The sequence below is a fragment of the Bombina bombina genome, chromosome 5 (genome assembly GCF_027579735.1).
Source record: "Bombina bombina isolate aBomBom1 chromosome 5, aBomBom1.pri, whole genome shotgun sequence".
Classification (NCBI taxonomy): domain Eukaryota; kingdom Metazoa; phylum Chordata; class Amphibia; order Anura; family Bombinatoridae; genus Bombina; species Bombina bombina.
The window spans coordinates 671,490,925-671,502,939 of record NC_069503.1 but is presented as its reverse complement, the minus strand read 5'-3'; positions in this window follow the sequence as shown (position 1 = coordinate 671,502,939).

Genomic DNA, 12,015 nt, shown 5'->3' with positions numbered 1-12,015 from the left:
TGAAGTTATTTGTGGGTTTGTCTTTGCATCCCAAACAATTTTCCTGGCAGTTGTGGCTGAAATTTTAGTTGGTCTGGTTTCAACAGAACCCCTCATTTTCCACTTCTTTTTTAGAGTTTGAACACTGTTGATTTCCATTCTCAATTCCTTGGATATCTTTTTATATCGCTTTCCTGTTTTTATACAGTCCAACTACCTGTTCCCGCAGATCCTTTGACAATTCTTTTGCTTTCCCCATGACTCAGAATCCAGAATCATCAGTGCAGCACTGGATGAAAGATGCAAGTGTCTGTCAGGAGTCCAGAAACGCATTGACCTTTTATACACACACACTAATTACAAGCAAACAGATCACAGGTGAAGATGGTTACCTTTAATAGCCATTAAAACCCCTTTGTGTCCATGTGTGTGCATGTTATCAGGCCAAAATCACCAGGGTATGGAAACTTTTGATCAGGGTCATTTGGGTAGTTTATGTTGTCATTATGATTTAAAAAGAGTAAACACAATTGATTTATAATAAATTACTTCAGCCAAACACTAACCATGAGTGAAAGAAAAGGTTTTGTGTTATCATTCATATTATATGAAAAATGGCCAAGAAATCATAAATTCTGCCAGGGTATGTAAACTTATGAACACAACTGTATATGTTTTAAATGTTGTAGATAGATACAACAAATCAGAGCTAAGTTGAGCTGATACATCAATACCACTAGTGACCAAAATACATTGCTTTTATTCAGTTTATTGAAGGCAACGTTTCAGGACTTCTGTTCCTTTTTAAAACTTGACGAAGGGGCAGAAAAATAAAGATTTTATTTTAATGAGCTAAATAAATTAATTTTGTCTTGGAATTTTATGCCATCATCTTTACTTACCCGCATTTTTTATGCTACTTCCCTTCTATTAACATAATGAGGTTTCATCAAGCAACTTAATGGAAACTGTATAATAATTATTAGTGTAATTGTTCAATTGATGAATAATAAAGTTTGGAAAATTCAATTTGGCAACCACAGAAAACTTTAAGTTAAAGGGAGATTAAAACTAAATTTTCTTTCATCATTCAGCTAGAGAATACAATTTTAAACAACATCCTAAATTACTTCTATTATCTAATTTGCTTCATACTTTAGATATCGTTTGTTGAAGTTATAGCAATGCACATGGCTCAGCCAATCACATGAGGCATCTATGTGCAGCCACTGAGCCTATTTAGATATGCTTTTCAGCAACGGATATCATGATAATTAAGCAAATTAGATAATGGAAGTAAACTGGATAGTTGTGTAAATTTCATGCTCTTTCTAAATCATGAAAAAAAAATTGGGGTTTCATGTCCCTTTAAAATGTACTGTATATTCACAGACTGACAATCATTACTTGTGTTTGAAATCATAAGGGATATGGTTGGTTAACTGTTTTTAATGCTTTAAATGTTTACAGTTTAGTAAAATAAATATTCTCTTTCATACACAATAGTTTGTATAATACGCCATATCAATAAAATGCTAATTAAGATATTGGCTTTTCACATTTTTAACATAATAATACAGAAAACAGTTCAGAAAAAATGGAAACAATAAATAACTCATATAATGAATGGTGCTTAAAAATAACAAAATAGAATTTATGGCATTTGTACATTTGAATAATGGTTATCATCAGTAAGCAAATGCAATGTGCATAGTGTTTTAAAGTAGAATTTGCATTATATTTAGGAATGAGTCAGTCTATGCGCTGTGCATTTTATCTACAGCCTATTCAAAGGAGATGTAATGCTTCCCAGCACTGCATTATAAACAAGATATTAGAATGTATTCATTGTCCTTTGAATCTGTTTAAATATGATTACGGGAAAGTTTAAGGTTATTATGCATGGAAGAATGTTTGATTTAGGCCATATTGCATTTTTCAAATAGAAGTATGGAAGTTTGCCACCCCATCAATTCAGACCCCAATAGACATGCATTAATGAGGGTTTTAATAAGGGTTATTAACTATCGCCTAGATTTAGAGTTCTGCGTTAGCCGTCAAAACCAGCGTTAGGGGCTCCTAACGCTGGTTTTGGTCGCCCGCTGGTATTTAGAGTCAGTCAGGAAAGGGTCTAACGCTCACTTTGAAGTCGCGACTTTTCCATACCGCAGATCCCGCTACGCCATTTGCGTATCCTATCTTTTCAATGGGATCTTTCTAACGCCGGTATTTAGAGTCTTGGCTGAAGTGAGCGTTAGAAATTTAACGACAAGACTCCAGCTGCAGAGAAAAGCCAGGAGTTAAGAGCTTTCTGGGCTAAGGCCGGTTCATAAAGCTCTTAACTACTGTGCTCTAAAGTACACTAACACCCATAAACTACCTATGTACCCCTAAACCAAGGCCCCCCCACATCGCCGCCACTCGAATATTTTTTTTAACCCCTAATCTGCCGACCACACACCGCCACAACCTACATTGTCCCTATGTACCCCTAATCTGCTGCCCCTAACACTGCCGACCCCTATATTATATTTATTAACCCCTAATCTGCCGCCCCCAATGTCGCCGCCACCTACCTACAATTATTAACATCTAATCTGCCGACCGGACCTCACCGCTACTATACTTAAAGTTATTAACCCCTAATTCCGCCTCACTCCCGCCACAATAACCCTATAATAAATAGTATTAACCCCTAATCTGCCCTCCCTAACATCACTGACACCTAACTTCAAGTATTAACCCCTAATCTGCCGACCAGACCTCACCGCTACTATAATACATTTATTAACCCCTAAAGCTAATTCTAACTCTAACACTAACACCCCCCTAAATTAAATATAATTTTTATCTAACAAAATAAATTATTTCTTATTAAATAAATTATTCCTATTTAAAGCTAAATACTTACCTGTAAAATAAACCCTAATATAGCTACAATATAAATTATAATTATATTGTAGCTATTTTAGGATTAATATTTATTTTACAGGCAACTTTGTATTTATTTTAACCAGGTACAATAGCTATTAAATAGTTAATAACTATTTAATAGCTACCTAGTTAAAATAATTACAAAATTACCTGTAAAATAAATCCTAACCTAAGTTACAATTAAACCTAACACTACACTATCAATAAATTAATTAAATAAAATACCTACAATTATCTACAATTAAACCTAACACTACACTATCAATAAATTAATTACATGCAAATAAATACAAATAAATACAATTAAATAAACTAACTAAAGTACTAAAAATAAAAAAGAACTAAGTTACAAAAAATAAAAAAATAATTTACAAACATTATAAAAATATTACAACAATTTTAAGCTAATTGCACCTACTCTAAGCCCCCTAATAAAATAACAAAGCCCCCCAAAATAAAAAAATGCCCTACCCTATTCTAAAATAAAAATAGCTCTTTTACCTTACCAGCCCTTAAAAGGGCCTTTTGCGGGGCATGCCCCAAACATACAATACCCCCCACAACATTACAACCCACCACCCACATACCCCTAATCTAACCAAAACCCCCTTAAATAAACCTAACACTAAGCCCCTGAAGATCTCCCTACCTTGTCTTCACCACGCCGGGTATCACCGATCCATCCAGAAGAGGCTCTGAAGTCTTCATCCAAGCCCCAGCGGGGGCTGAAGAGGTCCTTCATGCGGCTGAAGTCTTGATCCAAGCGGGGGCTGAAGAGGTCCATCATCCGGCTGAAGTCTTGATCCAAACGGGGGCTGAAGAGGTCCATCATCCGGCTGAAGTCTTGATCCAAGCGGGGGCTGAAGAGGTCCATCATCCGGCTGAAGTCTTCTATCAAGCGGCATCTTCAATCTTCTTTCTTCCGGCTCCATCTTCATCCCACCGACGCGGGACATCCATCCTAGCCGACGACTTCCCGACGAATGACGGTTCCTTTAAGGGATGTCATCCAAGATGGCGTCCCTCGAATTCCGATTGGCTGATAGGATTCTATCAGCCAATCGGAATTAAGGTAGGAAAATTCTGATTGGCTGATGGAATCAGCCAATTTAGATTTCAAGTTCATTCGATTGGCTGATCCAATCAGCCAATCAGATTGAGCTTGCATTCTATTGGCTGATCGGAATTTAGGTTAGGATTTATTTTACAGGGTAATTTTGTAATTATTTAATTAGGTAGCTATTAAATAGTTATTAACTATTTAATAGCTATTGTACCTGGTTAAAATAAATACAAAGTTGCCTGTAAAATAAATATTAATCCTAAAATAGCTACAATATAATTATAATTTATATTGTAGCTATATTAGGGTTTATTTTACAGGTAAGTATTTAGCTTTAAATAGAATAATTTATTTAATAAGAAAAAATTTATTTAGTTAGATAAAAATTATATTTAACTTAGGGGGGTGTTAGTGTTAGGGTTAGACTTAGCTTTAAGGGGTTAATAAATTTATTAGAGTAGCGGTGAGGTCCGGTCGGCAGATTAGGGGTTAATACTTGAAGTTAGGGTGTCGGCGATGTTAGGGAGGGCAGATTAGGGGTTAATACTATTTATTATAGGGTTATTGAGGCGGGAGTGAGGTGGATTAGGGGTTAATAACTTTATTATAGTAGCGGTGAGGTCCGGGTCGGCAGATTAGGGGTTAATAATTGTAGGTAGGTGGCGGCGACGTTGGGGGCGGCAGATTAGGGGTTAATAAATATAATATAGGGGTCGGCGGTGTTAGGGGAAGCAGATTAGGGGTACATAGGGATAACGTAGGTTGCGGCGGTGTACAGAGCGGCAGATTAGGGGTTAATAATAAAATGCAGGGGTCAGCGATAGCTGGGGGCAGCAGATTAGAGGTTAATAAGTGTAAGGTTAGGGGTGTTTAGACTCTGGTACATGTTAGGGTGTTAGGTGCAGACTTAGCAAGTGTTTCCCCCGTAGGAAACAATGGGGCTGCGTTAGGAGCTGAACGCTGCTTTTTTGCAGGTGTTAGATTTTTTTTCAGCTCAAAACGGCCCCATTGTTTCCTATGGGGGAATCGTGCACAAGCAAGTTTTGAAGCTGGCCGCGTCCGTAAGCACTGCTGGTATTTAGAGTTGCAGTGGCGGTAATTTATGCTATACACTCCCTTTTTGGAGCCTAACGAGCCCTTCTGTGAACTCTAAATACCAGTGGTATTTAAAAGGTGCGGGGGAAAAAAAAGCACGTGTAGCTAACACACCCCTTTGGCCACAGAACTCTAAATCTAGGCGTATAATTTAAAAAAAAAAATTCCATGATAAAAAATAACACCTTACTTGCGTGCAAACCTGATCACGTTTACTCAAGTGCAATAACCTGACATGAAATATGAATATTTCACATTCCAATCTTCTTACATAGAAGAGTACAGGTATTCCCCGCTTATACAGCAGGTTAGGGGACCGGAACCCCGCTATAAAGTGAAAACCGCCTTTAAGTGAAACAAGGCAGTTTTAACTTTCTTTTCACTTTCCAGTGTGTTTAAAAACTTGAAAACATGTTTGAACTAACATACTGTCTATATTAGGGGTGCAATTGTGCTACGTTTAGTATAACACTAGCACAGCACAGTATTCAAATAATACTGTATCTGTAAAATAGTGATAATTTAACGTAATAAAATTTCCCGACTATAACACTGAGAAACAGATTGCACTGTAATGCTGTAAACAGAGTTAACTAACTAAGCATACCAAAATGGTGCCAGTCCCTTTTCTCGCAATCTCACAAAGATTACAGCCACTGTTTCAAAATCCTTGGAGGTTGAACTTCAGCTCCACAAAGCGCTGTATTAGAAAAGCGCTGTAAAGTGAAGCGCTGTAAAGTGAGGTATACCTGTTGTTTTATTTTTTCATCAATACATATTTATATATATACCTGTTGTTTTAATTATATCTATTTATCTATCTAGACTATCTATCATCTATCTATCTATCTATCTATCTATCTATCTATCTATCCATATACAGTTTCTCACAAAAGTGAGTACACCCCTCACATTTTTTGTAAATATTTTATTATATCTTTTCATGTGACAACACTGAAGAAATTACACTTTGCTATAATGTAAAGTAGTGAGTGCACAACCTGTATAACAGTCTAAATTTGCTGCCCCCCTCAAAATAACTCAACTCACACCCATTAATGTCTAAACCGTTGGCAACAAAAGTGAGTACACCCCTAAGTGGAAATATCCAAATTGGGCCCAATTAGCCATTTTACCTCCCCAGTTTCATGTGACTCGTTAGTGTTACAAGGTCTCAGGTGTTAATGGGGAGCAGGTGTGTTAAATTTGGTGTTATCGCTCTCACACTCTTTCATTCTGGTTACTGGAAGTTCAACATGGCACCTCATGGCAAAGAACTCTCTGAGGATCTGAAAAAAAGAATTGTTGCTCGACACAAAGATGGCCTAGGCTATAAGAAGATTGCCAAGACCCTGAAACTGAGCTGCATCACGGTGGGAAAGACCATACAGCAATTTCACAGAACAGGTTCCACTCAGAACATGCCTCGCGCCATGGTCGACCAAAGAAGTTGAGTGCACATGCTCAGCGTCATATTTCAGAGGTTGTCTTTGGAAACTAGACGTGCTGCCAGCATTGCTGCAGAGGTTGGAGGAGTGGGGGTCAGCCTGTCAGCACTCAGACCATACGCCGCACACTGCATCAAAATTGGTCTGCATGGCTGTTGTCCCAATAAGGAAGCCTCTTCTGAAGATGATTCACAAGAAAACCCACAAACAGTTTGCTGAAGACAAGCAGACTAAGGACATGGATTACTGGAACCATATCCGGCGGTCCGATGAGACCAAGATAAACATATTTGGTTCAGATTGTGTCAAGCGTGTGTGGCAGCAACCAGGTGAGGAGTTTAAAGACAAGTGTGTCTTGCATGGTGGTGGAGTGCCATGGTCTGGGGCCTGCATGAGTGCTGCCGGGGATTGGGGAGCTACAGTTAATTGAAGGAACATGATGCCAACATGTACTGTGACATATTGAAACAGAGCATGATCCCCTCCCTCCGGAGACTGGGCCGCAGGGCAGTATTCCAACATGTTAACACCCCAAACACACCTCGAAGACGACCACTGCCTTGCTAAAGAAGCTAAGGGTAAAGGTGATGGACTGGCCAAGCATTTCTCCAAACCTAAACCCTATTGAGCATCTGTGGGGCATCCTCAAATGGAAGGGGGGGGGGAGCACACCGTGGATGTCATCATGGAGGAGTGGAATAGGAATCCAGTGGCAACCTGTGAAGCTCGGGTGAACTCCATGCCCAAGAGGGTTAAGGAAGTGCTGCAAATTAAATGGTGGTAACACAAAATATTGACACTTTGGGCCCCAATTTTGACATTTCCACTTAGGGGTATACTCACTTTTGTTGCCAACGGTTTAGACATTAATGGCTGTGTGTTGAGTTATTTTGATGGGACAGCAAAGTTACACTGTTATACAGGCTGTACATTCACTACTTTACATTGTAGCAAAGTGTCATTTCTTCAGTGTCACATGAAAAGATATAATAAAATATTTACACAAATGTGAGGGGTTGTACTCACTTTTGTGAGATACTGTATATATATATATATATATATATATATATTTTATACAGTATATATATATATATATATATATATATATATATATATATATATATATATATATATATATATATATATTTGAATATCTATTTAAAAATACTTAGATACATATTCCAATATGTAAAGAACATTGGACTGTAAAATATTTAGAGTAAATACACAAACACTTATTAAAGATGAATATTGCATAAATATGATTTTAAATGTTTTCAGCAACTTGCCTTTCTTTTTTTCTAAACCCTGAGACTTCATATCTTTGAGACATTATAACTTTCTAATTCAATTATTTTTTTTAAATCATTTTTTATTAGACAGTGTTATCATGAGTGTAACTGTACATTTAAATACATTTTGATGCATTTTGTGCATTGTTTTGTCTCGTGTAACTATTAACCAGAGTTCCGAAGTTGTGCTAGCCCCATGTGACTAAAATGCAATTGCACTCAAGTGAATGCAATTACTTTCAACTCGTAATATGCACGCTACTTCCGACGCATGCAAAGAGCCATGATAAACCCTTTATCCCTTGCGTACAACAGTTAGCATGTCACTCGTAATCTAGTCCAATGTGTTTAACAACAGAAAAGTCTTAAGACACATAGGGCACTATGTACTATGGCATCAAACTCATCGCAATAAGCGTATTGAATTTACACGCCAGCATTCGCACATAGCGGATAAAACTTCGTTATATGAATGTACTAAAAATGAACCCGTAAAATATTGCATCTAATCTGTCTCGAAGACAATCGAATTATTGATGACTTTGAAGCTTCGCTCAGCATGAAAGAACACAGTTACAAGGCAGTCTATGGTCTATTGGTCGATTTCTTAACCAACGTGACCAGATAGGTGTAATATTCATCATACAAGCAGCAAGATAAGCTGCTCACATGTATAAGAACGTGTATTTCCCAGAAATCTTTAAAAACTTTTTTGTTCCTTTTGTTTTTACTGTGAGAAGCAAGTTCATATGGCTTCCGCCGGAGATTCTGGTACTTCAAAGAAGACTCGCAATCCAAACTTCTCACATCAACAAAATGTTATATTTGTTGATCTCGTACCTGATTATTATAATATATACGGAAGTGGCGTCGAGCAAACCCCCGGTTCCTGAAAAATAATTATTTGGCAAATAATTTGTGATGCTGTGAGTGCTAAAGGACCAACAAAGAAAGATATTGAATCATGCAAAAATGTTTCAATGAACGTCAAACGAAAGCCAAAATCACAAAAGAAAAGTAATCTGCACGTGGTACAGGTGGTGGCCCACCTTATATCGCCAATTTGACAGAGGCTCCAGAGGCTGGGTATGGAGGTCATCGAGGGCATCACTGATGACTGTGATAGTGATATTAGAGGTAAATATAATTAGATTTAATTAAATTTATATGTATATTTAAAGTTTAAAAATATATTTTTTTTGGAGTTCATATTACTGCTTCTAAACCCAATTTTAAAACTGTTGTGTGACGTGTTCAATTGTTATATACTTTTCATCATTAATGCTATGGAACAGAATCACATAGCTACTGCAAAATTATATGATTGTGCGTCATAACAATAGCTGTAGCATTGAAGGTGGTAGTTCATGTGCGCCATACTCATGTCCTTTTTTGTCACTAATGCTACATACGTTTTTTACTCGATTTCATGTTCGACCTTCTAATGTAATTTGCTGTCAGCAATGCTACATACAACCATTTAACTAATGATATTAATTTCCGGCACAGCTAGTTCATGTTTGCTAACCCAATGTTCTATTTCTCACTGATAATACGTGCATCCAACACTAATGATACATACATTCACATGTACAATGCAACATCATGTGTGCCAAAATAAAGTCTTTTTTCTCTATACTGCTACATAGATCTACCTGTACAATGCTAGCTTATGTGTGCCACATTATTGTCCTTTTCTCAATAATGCTACATCCATCCATCAGTAAAGTTCTATTCTTTGTGCGATTTAATAATGTACTTTTTTCTCACTATTGCTGCATACATCCACATGTACAATGCTAGTTTATGTGAGTCATTATAATGTCCTTTTCTAAATATTGATACATAAATATACCTCTGCAATGTTCGTTCATGTGAGCCAAATGTCCTTTTTTATCACTAATGCTGCATACATCCACCTGTACAATGCTAGTTCATTTGTGCCTTAATAATGTTCATTTATCAGTAATGCTACAGACATCCACCTCTACAATGCTAGCTCATGTGTGCCACAATAATGTCCATTTTATCACTAATGCTGCATACATTCACCTGTACAATACTAGTTCATGTGTGCCACACTAATGTACCTTTAACACAAATGCTACATACATCCCCCAGTAAAATTATATTTCATGTGAGACACATTAATGTCCTCATCTCAATAATACTACATAAATCCCACAGTAAATTTATAGTTTATGTGTGCCACAATAATGTCCTTTTTATCAACAATGCTCCATACATCACCCTTGTACAATGCTAGTTTATTTGTGACACACTAATGTACCTTTATCACTAATGCTACATGCATCCCCCATTAAAAATCTAGTTCATGTGAGCCACATTAATTTACTCATATCACTAATACTACATCCATCTCACATTCAAATGCTAGTTAATGTGTTCCACAATAATGTCATTTTTTGCCCTAATGCTGCATACATCCACCTGTACAATGCTGGTTGATGTGTGCCACACTAATGTACAGTCCCAAGTGAAATGATAGCTCATGTGCTAAGAAAACAATTTCCTTGTATCCATTATGCTGGCTTTACTCAAAATAAAAAAAAATTGTATTTATTTATTTTGTGTCTGTTTTTATAGTGATGAATAAAAAAACTTTTGTTAATTATAATATTTATTTAATAAGTTTGTCAGCCTCAGTTAACGTTCCATCTACCTCCATAGAATCTGAACCACGGGCATCAACATCCCATCAAATGGAAAGTTTACAGATCAGACAACATCAACCCACATGGGCAATATATACGGTCTACATCAAATAGCAGCCATAGTCTATCATCTGCTGATACCATCCCAGATGTATGGAGCAGTACACCAGATACAGCAGTTGGAAGAAGCACAGGTATTTATTGCTAGATTATTTATATTGCTTCTAAAAGTTTTAAAAGGAACAATATTATTTATAATGTATGTATTTTTTATTTATTTTTTAACAGCGGATGTTGGACTTCTTTTTGATGGTAAATATGTTGTTATAATATAACTCTAAAGAATAATGAATGAATAATTAGTTTCTTATTTAAAGATTGACTATCCATCCATATCTTGAAAATGTGTTTTTGGTTCTTCAGGAAGAGGGAAGCAATATTGATGTTTTCATTTTAGTTCTCTGAAGGGACAGTAAACTCAAAAATAAAAATAACAGGTTTCAAACAGTGCATGTAATTTTCCCGAAAAATTTAAAATTTACTTTTATCAACAAATGTGCTTTGTTCGCTTGGTATTCCTATTTGAAAGTTAAAGCTAGGAAGGCTCACATGATAATTTTAAAGCCCTTAAAGGGACAGTATACACTCATTTTCATATAACTGCATGTAATAGACACTAGTATAAAGAATAAGATGCACAGATACTGATATAAAAATCCATATAAAACTGTTTAAAACTTATTTAGAAGCTGTTAGTTTGGCTCTGTTGAATAGGTAGCTGGAAAGCCCACTGCGAGTGGCAAATAAGACACTCCCCCCCTCCCCCTTCTTTTGCATATGAAAAGACCCTTTACACAAACAGCATCAAGCTGGAGAAGGTAGCTGACCGTATTCACATAAAACTTTGGGGCTTGGTTAGGAGTCTGAAAATCAGAGCAATGTTATTTAAAAATAAGCAAAACTATACATTTATTTTAAAATAAAACTTTATGGGCTATATAAATAGATCATCTACAAAACATTTATGCAAAGAAAAAATGAGTGTATAATGTCCCTTTAAAGTCCACCTATTGTCACATGTTTTTTATTTTATTTTCACAACAGGGAAGAGCTAGCTCATGTAGACCATATAGATAACATTGTGATCACGCCCGTGTCTTGTGGCAAACACTGCACCAATTGTCTAAAATGAAAGTCAATAGATAATAAAATGTCATGTGATCATAGGCCTGTCATAAGATGCTTAGATACAAGTTAATCACAAAGGTAAAAAAATGTATTTTTCGAACTGTGTTGGTTATGCAAAACTGGGGAATTGGTAACAAAGTATTATCTATATTTTTAAACAACACAATATCTGGTGTTGACTGTCCATTGACATTCTATGAACTGCTATTACTTTTCATGGTTATAAATTATCAACTTATCATTCTTCCATGAGTTATTTTTAACAATATTTACATCTTTCGCCACCAAAACATTAAGGTAATTTATTGTGTTACACCTTGAAAATAACAGAAGTATCCCCA